Source organism: Bidens hawaiensis, unplaced genomic scaffold (genome assembly GCF_021521415.1).
Source record: "Bidens hawaiensis isolate Kalapana, Puna unplaced genomic scaffold, B.hawaiensis_p1.1 tig00012795_1, whole genome shotgun sequence".
In the NCBI taxonomy this organism is placed as follows: domain Eukaryota; kingdom Viridiplantae; phylum Streptophyta; class Magnoliopsida; order Asterales; family Asteraceae; genus Bidens; species Bidens hawaiensis.
The window spans coordinates 277,236-296,016 of record NW_027492064.1 but is presented as its reverse complement, the minus strand read 5'-3'; the positions used below and the strand labels follow the sequence as shown (position 1 = coordinate 296,016).

Genomic DNA, 18,781 nt, shown 5'->3' with positions numbered 1-18,781 from the left:
CTCAGAAGCATCAAGTTCAACCAGGCTCAGAAATTCTTTTAGTACGGGTGATTTGAGGAAAGATCTTTCAAGTATCATTACAAAAGAAGATCAAGTTGAATCTGATGACGATTTTGTAGAATAAGCGGAAACGAATATGCACTCAAAACGAAATGATCCAAACGAAGCCCAAGGTGACAAGACAACAAATGAAGAACAATGCCATCAAGAAAGGATAGTTGATAAAGTTAGTGACTTTATCTCTGTTATGTCGAAATGGGCGGGTTGGGTTGGTTAACGGGCCAAAACAGGTCGGGTACAATCTTTTGAATAATATATTTTTTGCTAATCAAGGTACACCTTCTTTCTGAAAAGATTTTCCACGTTTCTGTTTTAATTTGTCGTCAAATAATTGTCCATTGTTAAAAACGGGTAACTGTTATTTACTAATTTGACCATTTTTTCCCTTTGCAATGCATGTTTTCCAAGTCAAATGACATCTCAAATGCATTAAGTGAAAAATTGTGATTTTTTTTCCAAATAAGACTGTTGCATATTTAGCAAAGTTTTTAATATTTACCCATTTGACCACTGAAATTCTATATAATTGAAATTGTAATCGTATATTTTGACATATAAAGTTTGTACCTTTTTCTTGATCTTTGTGTTTGTGAAAATGTATTTCAGGGTGAAGAAACCGAAATCTCAAAAAGCGCAGACACGGAGGCTTCTAATGGATCGTTCGGACAGGTCTAATATTTTTTATTTAGTATTTGTAAAATATTCAAAAAAAGTAACGTGTTTTGTTCCTAACTTAAATCTTGAATTTTTGTCCAGGCAATGAAAATCTCACTTGTGGTAGGATTTGGAGTGGTTCTCTTCTTTCGACAAACAGAAACCGGGTAAGTTTCATATTGCCATTTTATGTCCTAAGATGATTTGAAGATTTATGCTTTCATACAACTTCCCGTTAATATTCATATGTCATGAGTTCTATCTAAATCAAGTTACATTAAGTTTTCAGCCCTTTCATCTTTCTTACGTTATAAGACATTTTCGTGCAGCTGGTTGTTACTATGCTTGGATTCAGTAAAGACTTTGAGATGATAAACAAATTAAGTTGGAGTCAACTCAACTTTGATACTTGAGACAACAGTGATGTGCCCACAAGCTCCAAAACTATGTAAAAGCCCTTTTGGTGACATCCAATTTTTTTTTTTGTAGTTTACTTAGTGTGCATTTCAAATTCTATAAACAAATGTAATTGATATATAGGTTGGAATCAATCCCAATTTCTTATGTTGTTGGCTTGTTGCTACTGATATTAATATATGCAAGAAAAGGGTGTTATTCGTAATTGTGTTGAATTTATTATTTTTTTTGCTAATGTTATGTAACTTTCTTATTTTTTTCATACAAAATCGGCAAATCGCTACCAACCGAATCCTCTTTGTGTACCCGCTGCAACACGCGGGCATTTCTACTAGTATATATATATATATATATATATATTTGCAACTGCAAGTATACTATACGTTTTTCCTATATAAACAAAACACCACACAATTGTTTAAATCAGTTTTAAACGAAAAGTATCCATTGAAAGAAAACAAATTTTCACTATTGTTTTTTATATTTTTGGTTCACACCCAGGAAGGAACTAACTACTAAATAAATGATAAATATGTATGATTTGTTATTTAGGTCTAAAGAGTTTAACCAAAACAAAAGTTCACCACCAAATGCATTATTATTTGTATTGGAAAGGCAACCCACACCATTTCATGTGGTTGACCATTTCATGTGGTTGACCTCCTCAGCGAAAAGAAAAGGCCACATCAAAATAGCCAATCATAGATTTTTGAAACAAGTCGTGTCTTTAGAAGTGGTTACCATGGCGATGTAAAATGGGGGCCGGTGACTGAGAATATAAAAAAGATGGGCCCAAGCTAATTTTATATATTTTCTAACAACATTTGGAACCACTCTTAATACTCAGACGAACCCTGACACGGAATGCCAACGTTCCATACTGATTTTGATGGTTTAGACATGACCCACCCATTAACACCATCAATGATGAAACCCATAACCGTTGAAAAATTCCATTGAGTCAGGTTTAGCACTTGATATCTTAAGATCTCAAGTCTTAACGGTTACATCATGCGATTGGACAAAAAGATCAACTGCAGCTAATTTATAATAATAAATTGCTTTTGTGTATAAACTTCATAAACACTTTTATATAATGATTTACCAATGCCGACAGTTACATTATACAAATAAAATTTATCTAAATAAAGTTTATTCAAATATTTCTTCTTAATATAACATCGTATCCCAAGTAGGCGTCTTTTGCTTTCCGCGAGAGACCATTGGCTTGGGTCTTGGGGTGAGCCAGGGTTAGGTTTTTAATTTTTACGTTTTGTTTTGTTTTGAAGAAGAATACAACTAAAGACTAAAAAAAGATGAAAACCGGAATGAACACGACAATTGGTAGTTGGCGGGAAAACAAGAACCAATAAGAATTTTTCTCATAGCATTTTCTTTTATTTTTATTTTTTTAGTTAAAACAGTTAGTAGTTTTAAATAAAATGAAAAAAAATATTTGATTAATAACATATTGAATTATAAATTACAAATTACTTAATATTATTTATTATATGACACTAAAAAGTTATAATAAATGTAAATGTGGTGATAATGTGGAAATATAAGCATATTTGTGAATGATGATAGATAGGAAAAATGCGTGTTTTTGAATGATAAGATGGATTGATAATATGAAGATAGACTAAAACGATTTTAGATGTTAGAGCATTTACATTCCATCCATCATTTTTTACCCTAGGATTTAACTAAAATTCATACTTTATAAATTTAATACTTATTTTAAAAAATCTCTCACAACCCATGCACCATCTTTATCCTTATCTTACTCACAAACAATTTATTATTATAATTCTCGTTTTTATACACTCACAAAATTTTAAAGAATGATGAATAGTAACTTTTTATATATAAAGAGTTGGTGTATCAATTTTCATAATTTAGGGTTGGGGTAAACAAATGATGGATAGGATGGAGTTAGTTTTTAGCATATTTTCATAAAATTTAAAGATCGGGGAGAAAATGATGGATGGAATGAGAATGCTCTTAGTGTCATCCCATTGGGAGTAAGTATATTTATTTTATATCAGACTATGTGTGGTGGAGGGGCTACAAATTGGGTGAATTGCGACACGTGACGCCTAGTCAGCAAATGATAAGAATTTGTTTTTGGGGTGTAATGATGTTGCAGCCCCCTCCATTGCCACGTCACCATTTTTTATTATTTTATGTTAATAATTAATCTAAACAAATAAAAACACATTAAATTAAATAATTAAATAATAATACATTAAAAATTAAAAAAGAAACATTAAAAAAAATACATAACAAAAAAAACTAGTATCCATAATATTCGTGCATTTTTTTCAACTCGTCGTCGTTGCAATAATACTGCCTCTTTGTGTAACCCGTCCGCTCTGAGTGATTCGTAGTCTTCTTTAATTTGTTTTAGTTGAAACGTCTGGGCTACCATTCCCTGATATTCGGTGGTTGATTTCATGTCGCTTCCCATACTCACGACATATGCTTCGAAACGAACGAACACCTCGTTTAGATGGTCGACTTCTTCACTGGCCGCGGGGTTCAATTGTGACATTCGTCAATTTCGGGTCTCGTTTTATATTCATTTGGTATTCATTTTGTAACATGTCGATTTCTTTTGCGTTTTATTTTAATAAGTTATACTTCGTAATTGTGGTAAGCTTGTAAATCCGAACCGAAAATTTATCAAATCATTGATAATATAACTCTATCGAGTGCGAGGTTTGTCAAAATACAGTTAGTTATAGTTTATAAGCTTGGATTAAATAAACTTTATGGGCTAAGGTGGATTTCTTTAAACTTATTTGAAGATTTAAATCATTTATAACTAAATACCAAACATAAGGGGGCCAAAGTGTAACATTTATAAACTATATATATATATATAACTTAAAAAAAAGCTAACCCTAACCCTAACATTATTATTATCAGCCGCCACCCTTGCCGAGGCCACCTCCGGCGACCTCCGGCCACCACCTCCGACGCACCACCACCACTTCCCTCCTCCCTCTCGGTTTTCCGGTAACACCCGCACCCAAAACCCCCTTTCTTTCCCCTTCGGTTTCGTTTTCCGGCTACTGGAAAACCGGCCGCCACCCACTCCGCTTCTCTCTCTCTTCGGCTCTCTCTCTCTCTCCGCCGTTCTCTATCTCTCTTCGGCTCTCTCTCTCTCCGCCATTCTCTCCCTCTTCGGCTCTCTCTATCTCCGTCGTTCTCTCTCTCTCTATATTTCTCTATCTCTCTCCGTCTGTCTCTCTCTTCCCGTTGTTCTCTCTCTCAGACTCTCTCTCTCTCTCTCTCTCTCCGGCGGTTGTCTTCAATCTCCGGCGGTATCGGCTCGGGTTTTTCCCGGTGTAGAGCCACGACCTCATAAACATCTAAAAGGTATATAATTTAGGCTTTGGTGTTATTAGTTTTTATATATCGATTATAAGATTTAAATTTGTTAATAATCGGTTTTATCTTTCGGTCATATTCTTTGAAACGAGTTGGATGGGTATTGGATTGTTTTGTATCGGGGAAAAGATGAATAGGCGGGTAATGGATATATGAATTTTCTTATGGGTTTAGCTAACAATTGTTATCTTGGCTCGGTTAGTTTGTATTTTAGTTGTTAGACTAGAGGTCTCGGGTTCGAGTCTCCTCCTAAACCGATTTTGTGTTATCATTGTTAAAAGTCGTATAATTAGTATAAAACTATTTAAATACATAAAACTCATTATTTATAACAATGACCCCAGCCAGGGGCTCTGCCCCTTGGACCCTGCTAGGGGCTGCCGCCCCTAGACCCCGCTGCCAGGGGCGCTGCACCCGGACCCCATTCGTTGTGGGTTGTATAAAGATAGAAATACGATATGGGTAGTAATAGTTAAATTGATACATGTAATTATTATACAGTTAGCCGTGCCCCACTGAAGAAATGAATAACTATTAACGGTGAACGTAACCGACTTCAGGTGAGTTTCTAGCCCCATTCCTTGTTATGTTTTCGGGGCTGTGTGCATACTCGATGTGATTAGTTAATACACTTATCCTAAGTGATAAGTGTATGCCATATATGTATTATGTGAAATGTATGAATGGTTTCTTGCCGGTACATGAACGATCTTCGGAATTGCATGTATTGCCAGGAAATGGTTGATGTTATATGTATGTTGTAAGATGAAGAATGAATGATGTATGTATGTGCGAAACTTACGATTATGTATATAGAAAGTATGTTAAAGAGGTATGGAAGGAAGGGTACCGGACCCTAATAATATCCGAGGATGAAAGGTACCGGACCCTAATAATATCCGAGGATGAAGGGTACCGGACCCTAATAATATCCGAGGATGGAGGGTACCGGACCCTAATAATATCCGAGGTATGTAGGGCGAATGCTCTTTATAACGTAAGGCTAGTTATGATTGTGTATGATGAATGATGGACAGGTTAAGTATGTAATGCGTACCTTCGGGCACGTATATGTGTATGTAAAGTAAGTTATGTGATTAACTAGAACTCACTTAGCGTAGCTGACTTTTAGTATGCACGCAGGCAAATATGTTGAAGCAGCTCGCATGACTGAAGACACATGGCATAGAATCGAAGATACTGACATCTCAAGAAAATGTCATGATGTTTTAAAAGACTATGTTTTATGTTTAAATAAATTTGAATGTTTGTTAAGACAAGATTTGACAGTTTTGCAATATGTTATGGTTGAAAGTTATATTTCGCGTAAAGTTTTTATTAACTCTGATATTAAGAACTGCGTTTATGAGTAAATCTAACATGAAATGTAGGGCTACCAGTAACGGGGCCTTACAATTAACGGCCTATGTGTGGCTGTCTACAAGTTTTGGCGCTACTAGAAACCGTTATTATAATGACGATTATATAAATGGTTTCACAATAGTGGTCGTATTCATGTTTTATCACATTTCGTCGATTGTTTTGGTTGTTAATCAAATACTATTTTATTTATATTGATACACGTATGCGTCACCCCAAGAACTCACCTTATTCTTTTGATACTTAATCATTTCATGCAATCATAACCACAAATACTTATAACCTCAAGTTTGTTCATGTGTGAAACTCATCGTACGACGTTATTGCAAATTGTATAATCGTTTATCCCAAACTTATGTGTTCATTTATTGGATTTTTCATTTCTATTTATCGGTTTCATTTTATCAATTTTATTTAGTACCTCGATTTATAGACTTTAGTAATTATCTTGATCATTTTTTTTATTTATTTATTTGATCGTCTTTACTTAATTTAAGCCGAATTGTTATTTTCGCCTTGGTTTATATTCTAAGACTTTAAATTATTTCATTTATGTATCCCATTTTCCTACTTATTAATAAGTCAATCCCGAAATTTTCAACCGCTAGTACTGTTTTTGTCAATATTGTTAAAATTCAACGAAATTATTTACACATCTATTTTAAATATTTCAAAATAAATATGTCTTTTTAAACCACACAATGGGACGAACCATGTGGACCTTACGACGATCTAAATAATTATGGGTGCACACTTAATTATCGAAATCCTCGTATGGAAGCCATAGTAAGTACACGTGTGTGCGATAATTCAGACCCGAGGATGATGGCAGAAAAACGATAAAAATGTGAAGTCATGATAAGGGCATGGTGGATACACCGCTGGTACATCCTATATATAAGTGCCTTTATTATGTTTCTCATTTGTAGCGTTTTTCAAATCATGCAAAGATTTGACGTTATTCTTTGCTTAAAAATTTTTCATGCAATTGTTTTATCAAGAACGACGTTCGTTAATAATTACCTTTTCTTTGCGTTTATTTTAATTCGAGACAAAATTTCCAAAAAGTTGGGGATACTGTGACATTCGTCAATTTCGGGTCTCGTTTTATATTCATTTGGTAATCATTTTGTAACATGTCGATTTCTTTTGCGTTTTATTTTAATAAGTTATACTTCGTAATTGTGGTTAAGCTTGTAAATCCGAACCAAAAATTTATCAAATCATTGATAATATAACTCTAGCGAGTGCGAGGTTTGTCAAAATACAGTTAGTTATAGTTTATAAGCTTGGATTAAATAAACTTTAGGGGCTAAGGTGGATTTCTTTAAACTTATTCAAGATTTAAATCATTTATAACTAAATACCAAACATAAGGGGGCCAAAGTGTAACATTTATAAACTATATATATAACTTAAAAAAAACCAACCCTAACCCTAACATTATTAGTATCAGCCACCACCCTTGCCGGCGCCACCTCCGGCGACCTCCGGCCACCACCTCTGACGCACCACCACCACTTCCCTCCTCCCTCTCGGTTCTCCGGTAACCCCCGCATCCAAAACCCCCCTCTTTCCCCTTCGGTTTCGTTTTCCGGCGACCGGAAAACTGGCTGCCGCCCACTCCGCTTCTCTCTCTCTTCGGGTCTCTCTCTCTCCGCCGTTCTCTCTCTCTCTCTCTCCGTCGTTCTCTCCCTCTTTGGATCTCTCTATCTCCGCCTTCTCTCTCTCTCTATCTCTCTATCTCTCTCCGCCAGTCTCTCTCTCTCCCCGCTGTTCTCTCTCTCAGACGCTCTCTTTCTCTCTCTCTCCGGCGGTTGTCTTCAATCTCTGGCGGTATCGGCTCGGGTTTTTCCCGGTGTAGAGCCACGATGTAAGGCCCCGTTACCGGTGCCCTACATTTGGTGTTGGATTTACTCATAAACACAGTTCTAAATATCAGAGTTAATTAAAACTTTACGCGGAATATAAAACTTCAACCATAAAACATTACATAACTTTCAAATCGTGTCTTATCAAACATTCATAGTCATTTAAAAACAAACATAGTCTTTAAAACATCATAACATTTCCTTGAGACCCCAGTGTCTTCACTTCGATGCCATGTGTCCTCATCAAGCGAATTGCCTCATTCTACTCACCTACGTGCATACTAAAAGTCAGCTACGCTGAGTGAGTTTTAGTTAATCACACGTTATACAATACATACACTTACTTTCAATTATGCATCCGAAGATACGTAATAATTACTTTACTAATCTATTTTCATTACGTAAGTTCATACATACGTTCGTACTTTATTACCTTCATACTACATAAATTACCGTCCTTTTCTATCTCGGATATTATTAGGGTCTGATCCCTTCCTTTTCTATCTCAGATTTTATTAGGGTCTGATCCCTCTTACCTTTGTCTATCTCAGATATTATTAGGGTCTGATCCCTTTCTTGTCTATATCAAATATTATTAGGGTCTGATCCCTTTTTACTTCTTTATCTCAGATATTATTAGGGTCTGATCTCTTTCTTCTCTATCTCAGATATTATTAGGATCTGATCCCTCTTCTTAATCTTCGTGCATACTGTCTTTACATACCCATAACATACATACTTTCTTTAATCATTCATACATATTCATATATTGTACATATATCTATCATACACATTTATCTATCATATAACTGCCTCCATTGATACCACGTGCAATATCCGAAGATCGTTCACGTACCGACAAGCTTTCATTCACATTTAAAATATACATACATAACATATAAACCAGACAAGGCATACACTTACCATTTAAAGTAAGTGTATTAACTATCACATCGAGTATGCACACAGCCCCGAAAACATAACAAGAAAATGGGGCTAGAAACTCACCTGAATGCGGTTACGTTCAGAGTTAATGGTAATCCCTTTCTTGAGCTGTGCACGACTAACTGTATAACAATTACACGTATCAATTAACCATTACTACTTGTATCGTATTTCCATCTTTATATATCCCACAACGAACGGGGGTCCGGGGACAGCGCCCCTGGCAGCGGGGTTCTAGGGGCGGTAGCCCCTAGTGGGGTCCAAGGGGCAGAGCCCCTGGCTGGGGTTAAGCTTGGAAAAATTTTATTTCCATTAACTGTCTTAACACATTTTTCATTAGAATTTTAATTATTTTTCTAATTCGTTAACTCATTCTTCATAACGAATTAAGTCTAATTCGTCATCTGATTCGTTATCTTATCATGCCTTGATTCGTTCTCGGGTTCGTTACCTTATATTTATGAGCGGACATAAACGTAAGCGAACATACATGTTAAGCGAACTTAACTTAAGCGAACTTAGATTCTAGCGAACTTAACAATCAGCGATCTTATATAGCGAAGTTAACAGAAGCGAACTTATACGACGAACTTGCTTGGCGAACATGCTTGCAAGCGAACTTGAATATAAGCGAACATATCATCAACGAACTTATATGTAGTGAAGTTAACGTGCAGCAGCTACGGGTTTGGTTTTTATCCCACTAACCAATCATGTAAACCTTGGTATGATGTCGACCAATCCCGTAAACGTTCTCATGTTCATTTTCGGATAAAACTTGAGCCGGAAAAGCATAAAGTTTGGACCTTTAGGCTTAAAACGTTTTAAACTAGATCTAAGGTTTATTTTAAATGAGTCGTTCATGGATATGAGGTCGTTAGGTTCGTTTTTAACATCAAGTTTGCTACTTTAACACTCGTTTATACCCGATCTACTCTAGTTTCAAGTTTCAAGGCTAACCGTTCATAAAAACATAAACTTTAAAGGTAAAAGACATACCTTTACGCGTTTTGAGGTTACAGTTTAGCTTGGTTATGAATTTTAGGTCTGGAATCTATCTTGTATTACAAATTCTATCAAAAATCGATGCTTGTTTGGCTTGGATCTCTCCTTCTCTCTCGGTCGTATATATATATGGTGATATGTGTGTGTTTTTGAGTTGTAGAGATTATGGAAAGATGGAAATGAGAGTTAGGGTTTTAGGATGGTTTAAGGGGGTATTTATATCCCTTAAAGCCCATGGACCTAAGGACCATTACTCTTTAATCCTTTTTAATTATCCAAGTCCACCATTCTTCTTTATTTAATACTAACTAATGATTAACACGCGACAATTTAACGCAACTCTCTTTATTTAATACTAGAATATTTAGGATGTTATACACGACCTCATAAACATCTAAAAGGTATATTGATGTGATGTAAAACACACATGTTTTCCTAATAGTTTTTATGTTATTTTGTGCTTAAACGTTAACGATTATTTTGTTATTCTTGCATTAAATTACATGTTTGTTTATGTGATAGGTCCCATGTTGAAGAGAGCGAGAAAACGAGTCAAATGGAAAAAGAATCAGCTAAAACGGAGCTCGGATGAAGCCGGTACGCAAAAACGAAGATAAATGAGCTGAAAGTCGAAAAACGTCAGAAAATGTCATGTTCGAGCTACGCGACCAGGTCATACCATTCAAGAAGCATGTGGTAGATTCCAACATGTTCCAAGGCTGCCAAGAATGTTCAAGAATCAGCTACCACGTCTATTTTGTCTTCTAGTGGGCCTAGTGGGCTTGTTTTAACCTATTTTATATTAGGAAGGAGGTGTTTAAACATATATATAAACCCTAAAACCCTATGAACGAAATTATTCAAGTTTCCAGCCATCCCACACCTGCTCTAGAGGAGAAACCAAGGAGGACAAGCTTACGGTTCCATCTTTTATCCTTCGGTTGTCGGTTTTGACTATTTTAACGTTTGTGAGTTCGTTTTTGGTTTTTAAGCATTCAAACCTTTTGTAATCTGATTTATATGATCATGTTTATCATTTATATCTATTTCATCTATTCTTCATTGATTATGATTGGCTAAACGTGTTAGTTCTACCTAGGTTAGATGTTTATTGTTAGGTTTTAATGAGTAATATGGATTGTTGATTATCATGACTTGAATTGTTAATGAAAAGTTTGGTTTAACATTGAATTAGGTTGTGTTTAGTGGCTGTGAATTTAGTAGTTATACTCATATACCTCTTTCTTTGATTAATTGAATAAGTTTTGATTGATTGTTGCTTGTTAGAACTCTTTACTTTGTGTTTAGGGTTTGTTTGTGGGGTGATCAACCGTAGGGTTTACGTGAGTGTATTAATTGAATATAATCAGCGGGTGAACACCTTCTTAGAGACCGAGAGGTGATAGGAAGTAAGGTCGTCTCATAGCTTTTACTTGTTAGGATTAGGACCGCGCGAGAGCGGGTTCGGTTCTTGTCGGGTTTGGGTTTTTGAGCGATTAGTTGATCTAATTTAAGTTAAACTAAATTGTTCCTCTATCCTTGGTTGCGTAGTATTCGTCTCCATTAGGGTAGTGTGTCGGTGATACCGAGATGAGAGTCGACATTAGAGCACTTTAACAATTCGTTTCCCGGTTTGTTCTTAAAATCAACTAAGTGTAAGTTAGAGTTTGTTAGTGAGACTGAGAGGTGATCTAGCTTTCTTGAGTGAACCTTAGTTGTGTCATTCGTAGGAACCGGTGTCGTGAGATTCTTCAATCCATTAGCTTATTATACCTTCAATATGATTCTTACCTAGGTAGACGTTTTCTCCGATTGCAGTTAAGTTTCTAAGTTTCAAGTGTTTAGTTAAGTTAAGTAGTTAAGTAATTTAGTTAAAGTAAGTTAGGTTAAGTAGTTATTTATTAAAAATCATTTAAATATTCTTAGGTGAGTCTTGGTTAGGGTTAAGTATCATTAACGTTTTAAAGTGTCCTTTTGTTCGATACTCGGACTTCCAAAGTGCTATACTATTAGTGATCGGTACACTTGCCGGTTTTGTGTGGTTTCTTTAGGAGTCTTGTTTAATAAATTTAAAGCTTAGTTGTGAGAGCATCATTATACCCACATTATATATAATTTAGGCTTTGGTGTTATTAGTTCTTATATATCGATTATAAGATTTAAATTTGTTAATAATCGGTTTTATCTTTCAGTCATATTCTTTGAAACGAGTTGGATGGGTATTGGATTGTTTTGTATCGGGGAAATGATGAATAGCCGGGTAATGGATATATGAATTTTCTTATGGGTTTAGTTAACAATTGTTATCTTGGCTCGGTTAGTTTGTACGTTAGTTGTTAGACTAGAGGTCTCGGATTCGAGTCTCCTCCTAAACCGATTTTGTGTTATCGTTGTTAAAAGTCGTATAATTAGTATAAAACTATTTAAATATATAAAACTCAATATTTATAACAATTATTATTATTATTAACTCTTTATAAAATAATGTATATCATTATTAATTCTAATTATTGGTACTATAAATGTTCTATTTATTAATAGATCTTTAATATGGTGAACTCATTTAGAACTCGAACCGACATCGAGGGTGGTATCATTATTTACTATCAATATTAATTATTATTATTATTATTATTATGTTTATCAATAAAATTTTAATTAATTCTAAGATCGATATTCTTTAACTATTATTATTAGTATTATACTATATTAGTATTATTAATAATAATTATTGTTATTATTATTATCATCATTATCTTATATATATATAACATATCTTTTTAGAATTATTAATATCATTACTATCATTATCATTAATAATATTATTATAAACTTTATTATCAATTCATTTTTATAAAATCGAACTCTTGATTTAAACCCGTCTTGTTTCTATTCAATATTGGGTTAGTTATTTATAAGCCCAATAAAATAATATTATTTTATTTTAAATTACCAATTAAGTACGAGTCCCTAATCGTTAACAAATTAACCGGTAATCCGATTAACAACCGAACCTTCTTGTCCAATGTTTCAATGTAATTTCAACTAAAGTTCAAGTTCATTAATATATTTTATTTATTCGTTTTCAATTAGCTTTCAAGTCGGATTCGTTCGTTTCGTTCACAAGCTTTTTTATGTCGATCATCTAATATTTCCCGATTCGTCAATCGATGTGAGTACTTTCATACCCATTTTTCCATCTTCCGTTTTGGAGTGACATTTCATACCTATCAAACTAAATGCTTTATTTACTTGAATCTTAAACCCACAAACGTGATTGTATACTTTACTTAAATAATTGCTCGATTTGGTGTTCTATGCTTACATGCTTATATGCTTATGTGTTTATCGCTTTCGGTTGGTGGAATCTATAAATCCGTGAACTATCCGGTATTCTCTTATAGCACGGTGTCGTTAACGTAATGCAATTAACGATATTCTATTAAATCCTAGACTACTTGACAACCCCTTGTAGGTGGTGCTATTGTGTTTGACAATGGTCGATAAAATCCTATACTATTCGGCAACCCCTTGTAGCTAGGTGACGCTAACGTAATTCTATTAGCGATTGTCAGTTATCCAAGATGTTGCTTTTATTTATCGTTTCGTATAGAAGTTTTGTGGCTTTTTATTACTATATACTCATATGCTCAAACTTATGAATTGCTCACCAACCTTTGTGTTGACAAACTTTATTTTATATAATGTTACAGGTCTGACTTTTGTTGACTCGAGGACTTGATGAAAAACGTTACCAAGACCATTAGGATATTAGTAAAACGAACAATATAAATGTTACTTGTATTCAATTTATTTGTGTGAACGAGATGTGTTGATTATTGATTTATGAAATAAATAGGTTAATTTAAATATTGTCACTTTAAATAGTGTCTTGTGTATTTGTCCAATCACGTTGCACCCCGGCATGTTCCGCCACCTTTGGTTGAGGTGTCACAGATTGGTATCAGAGTCACAAGACTATAGGATAGGTGGTTAGACGTAACGACCTAGTATAGTCTTTACTTTAGGGTCCTTATACGTGTTGCCTATACGTGTTTACCCTACTTGATTTTTCAATACACTTGTTTATTTATATACTTATTTATTTTACCAAATCATAAATATACACATACACATACTTTCATAGTACTCCAAGTTATCCTTACCTTAAAACGCAAAAACATTAGTTTTTATTGTGTTTTATGGATCACGTTCTTAAATTGGATCCCATTGTTTCAAATCTCTATAAATATTGTCTCATATGAGACGACCACTTTAAGTAGTCGAATACGAGCGTTCCGCTCGCATCCTAATTTTCGGTGTTGAAACAATAGGACCGCGGTGGTTCGTGGACTAGTGTTTTGACATGACGTTGTATTCCGATTTATTATATTTGTTACAATCGTTATGTGAGTCGAAAACATGAAAAAGACGCGGTGGTACGTGCACATGTTTAGACTCCAACATGGTAGTTTTGTAAAAAGGTTTTCAGTGTCGGAATATCAAGTTATGGTGGTTCATGCAAGATTTTTCCACCTTTAAATCTTAAAACATTATTTTTACGTTTCAAGAATTTAAACAATTTTTCCTTTATTTTGTTATAAATTCTTATCACAAGTCTTCATTTATAAATGTTATATTTTTTTAATTATTGTTAATAATTCTTTTACATCTCGATTTTATATGGTAAAGTTTTACACCAATTTTTCCATTTTGATTTCACAAGGATTTTTATTGCAAATTTCGTTCATAAAAAAAATAAAACCTTTTCGATATAAGTCAAAAAAATAAATAAATTTATGTATATATATAGTTTGATCTATTCATAATGATTTTTAATATGTCATATATTTTCATTAAGACTATTTACAAACAAAAATCTTATTATATGAATTTCATCATATTAAGAAGGTTTTATGATAAATTTCACCTCAACTTTTCAAATAAGTTTCCTATTGTATAAGCTTTAAATTGTCTTTAAAATCCTTGTACAAAATTTTATAAAATCTTATTTTTATAACCATTCCGTTTATTTTGGACGATCACTTTAAAATTTTAATTATTTAAACTTCTCACGATATTTTTTTAATTATACTAAATTATACAATACACGTGGTAAAATTTTCACTGCCCACATTTATTTTCATAACAACTTTCATCATGCAATCTTTGGTTCGTTATAAATTTTCGCAAATAAAAATTTACATCATACGATTTTTCACATTTTAAAATTCTTATGATAGTTTTGCCATGATTTTTCAAGAAAGTCACAAACTTATAGCTTGTAATCTTCTTGAAATTCTCATGCAAAACTTCATAGAAATTTTACTTTAAAGACAAAAAAATCGTTTGCTCGTGATATCTCGATTTAGAATGCCGGTCATTTTAACTTACCATGATATTCTTCATTACACGATATTAAATAACGAACTTGGTAAAAAAAATTTCATTTCGCAACTTTGTATTCTCAAAAACTACATTCATAATTTAATATTGAGACCTCATAATAAATTTTAACATTCAATTTACGTATTTTAAATTTCCTCATAAGCAAAAAAAAATTTATTTTAATCTTTATAAAAAAAATTTGTGTGACTCACACGCTCGGATCTCAAAAATTCTGTTTATATAATATATATTTATACATATATTAACTTGTAATTTTTATTATCAAAATTTTCATGGATGCTTCAAACATTATTTATAAATTATGATATTTTAAATTTAATACATATTATTAGTCAAAAAAATCTCCCTAGACACAACCAAGTTTCCAAACACCCGTATTCCCTCTCAAACTACCGCCTTAAATCAAACCACCCTTCCACTTCAAAAGTTTTCCGAGCACTCAAATCTTTCCTCAATATGAACGAAACCTAAACATCCAAAAGTATACCCTCACCAACTCAAGCCCCATGCAAAACCAAGATGTACAACATTAACCCAACAAAAAGCCTTAAGTACCGACACCTTTACGCCACAAAAACATATCAAACTCACTATCCTAATACTACAAAGACACCGACAAACACACTCACGTATGCTTTGAACATATACAAACCAAAGTTTACCCAATTAGGACTCAAAACCCTTCGATCCTTGCTATGTCAAATCACAAACCATATCGCCACACACCGTTTCCCATCCAACCATAGAGTTTGATATCAAATTAGCAACCCAAACACTCCTTACGAAATACATGTATGAACCAAATCTCAACCCAAACTAGCCAAGATCAAAATTATCCAACCCATCAACTTAACCCGAGCTCAAATAAGCCAAACCTCACCTATTAGCCCAACCACTACTCACACAAATCATCCAAGCCTAACTCACTCAAAAGACTTAAACACTCTCACTTACTACTAAATTTCCAAACCATTCACCGAACGAAGCCTGAAACCCCTCCCTACGCATGCAAGCTTCGTTATTCCCTAAATTATTTTTTATTTATATATATACAACTAGTGTATTTATAACAACCTCATGTGTTCAAATAATCACTTTTAAATTATAAGTTCTAAAAATGTGTGTGTGTGTGTGTGTGTGTGTGTGTGTATGGTATTGTCATGACAACAACAAAAAATGATTATGAGGATTTGTTTTCAAAGGTTGTTAAATGATTATATGTATGATTTCAAGATTTTAAATATTGTCACCTAAGGTGATAAATCTCATAACCGTTGAAAAATTCCCTTGAGTCAGGTTTAGCACTTGAAATCTTAAGATCTCAAGTCTTAACGGTTACCTCATGCAATTGGACAAAAAGATCAACTGCAGCTAATTTATAATAATAAATTGCTTTTGTGTATAAACTTCATAAACACTTTTATATAATGATTTACCAATGCCGACAGTTACATTATACAAATAAAATTTATCTAAATAAAGCTTATTCAAATATTTCTTCTTAATATAACATCGTATCCCAAGTAGGCGTCTTTTGCTTTCCGCGAGAGACCATTGGCTTGGGTCTTGGGGTGAGCCAGGGTTAGGTTTTTAATTTTTACGTTTTGTTTTGTTTTGAAGAAGAATACAACTAAAGACTAAAAAAAAATGAAAACCAAAATGAACACGACAATTGGTAGTTGGCGGGAAAACAAGAACCAATAAGAATTTTTCTCATAGCATTTTCTTTTATTTTTATTTTTTAGTTAAAACAGTTAGTAGTTTTAATTAAAATGAAAAAAAATATTTGATTAATAACATATTGAATTATAAATAACAAATTACTTATTATTATTTATTATATGGCACTTAAAAAGTTATAATAAATGTAAATGTGGTGATAATGTGGAAATATAAGCATATTTGTGAATGATGATAGATTGGAAAAATGCATGTTTTCGAATGATAAGATGGATTGATAATATGAAGATAGACTAAAACGATTTTTGATGTTAGAGCATTTACATTCCATCCATCATTTTTTACCCTAGGATTTAACTAAACTTCATACTTTTTAAATTTAATACTTATTTTAAAAAATCTCCCACAACCCATCCACCATCTTTATCCTTATCTTACTCACAAACAATTTATTATTATATTTCTCTTTTTTATACACTCACAAAAATTTAAAGAATGATGAATAGTAACTTTTTATATATAAAGAGTTGGTGTATCAATTTTCATAATTTAGGGTTGGGGTAAACAAATGATGGATAAGATGGAGTTAGTTTTTAGCATATTTTCATAAAATTTAAAGATTGGGGAGAAAATGATGGATGGAATGAGAATGCTCTTAGTGTCATCCCATTGGGAGTAAGTATATTTATTTTATATCAGACTATGTGTGGTGTAAGGGCTACAAATTGGGCGAAGTGCGACACGTGACGCCTAGTCAGGAAATGATAAGAATTTGTTTTTGGGGTGTAATGATGTTGCATCCCCCTCCAGTGCCACGTCACCATTTTTTAATTATTTTATTTTAATAATTAAACTAAACAAATAAAAACACATTAAATTAAATAATTAAATAATAATACATTAAAAATTAAAAAGGAAACATTAAAAAAATACATAACAACAAAAAACTAATATCCATAATATTCGTGCATTTTTTTCAACTTGTCGTCGTTGCAATAATGCGGCCTCTTCGTGTAACCCGTCTGCTCTGAGTGATTCGTAGTCTTCTTTAATTTGTTTAAGTTGAAGCGTTTGGTCTGCCATTCCCTGATATTCGGTGGTTGATTTCATGTCGCTTCCCATACTCACGACATGTGTTTCGAAACGACCGAACACCTCGTTTAGATGTTCGACTTCTTCACTGGCCGCGGGGTTCAATCGGGACGACGACGAAACCTCCCCTTTATTTGTATTATTGTTTCATGCTCTACCGCGGGGTCGAGCCAACTCAGGTACTTGGTCGTCTTCGTCGTCTAAATTAACTGTGTCGTGTTCGTCAACGAGGTTAGAGTTATAAGCAGCGGAGGGTGTGTTTGGTGTGCTCGGATTTGTCGATGGCGATGTCCTCGACTTTTTTGAAGGCCGGGATGATGAGCCGGCTCGTCGAGCAACCGGAACGGTGGGTGTCCCGTTCCATTTCGCGCATAGCCTTAGTTTTTCCCAACATTTTAGTTGCTTGAATAGTTTCTCGAGCCCCCTTCGGTGTGCCCTTGAGATCGAAAGTCGCTTAACGCTTGGGATTGGATGTCGGCGTCGTTTTGCCCGCTACGCCAACCGGACCCGCGCAAGCGGTTGGATATCCCGGTAAACTTTTGGAAATCCGAATTAAAGTCCTTCCAGTTGGCTTGAACCGCTTCTTTGCCCCGGTAGTCTTCGGGTTTACCCGTTAGCGCGAGCCAAGCTTCAAAAACTTTCCTCCAAAATAATCCGGTGGCTTGAAAGTTAGCTGCAAATTAAAATTATTTGTCACAATTAGTATACATTTTTAATAAACATTGAATAAAGCTATATAAATAGTTAATATTAAAAAACTTACCGACGTCGGGATCCTCCGAAACGACGATCCAAGCCCTTGCGAGAGCTACTTACTCCTCATCGGTCCATTGCTTTTATGGATCACGTTGAACCATCGGCTCACCCGATTG

General features: G+C 33.9%; 1 long non-coding RNA gene across 2 annotated transcripts; it reads left to right on the top strand.

Moving 5' to 3' along the window:
• LOC143542215 (uncharacterized) lies at positions 1 to 1,180 on the top strand. 2 transcript variants are annotated; one of them, XR_013136870.1, is made up of 4 exons: positions 1 to 226; positions 667 to 729; positions 817 to 881; positions 1,044 to 1,180. It is a non-coding gene; the product is annotated as an uncharacterized LOC143542215 (long non-coding RNA). The 2 variants fall into 2 exon arrangements; XR_013136871.1 differs by having other exon boundaries at positions 1 to 290.
• Positions 1,181 to 18,781: the final 17,601 nt, after the last annotated feature.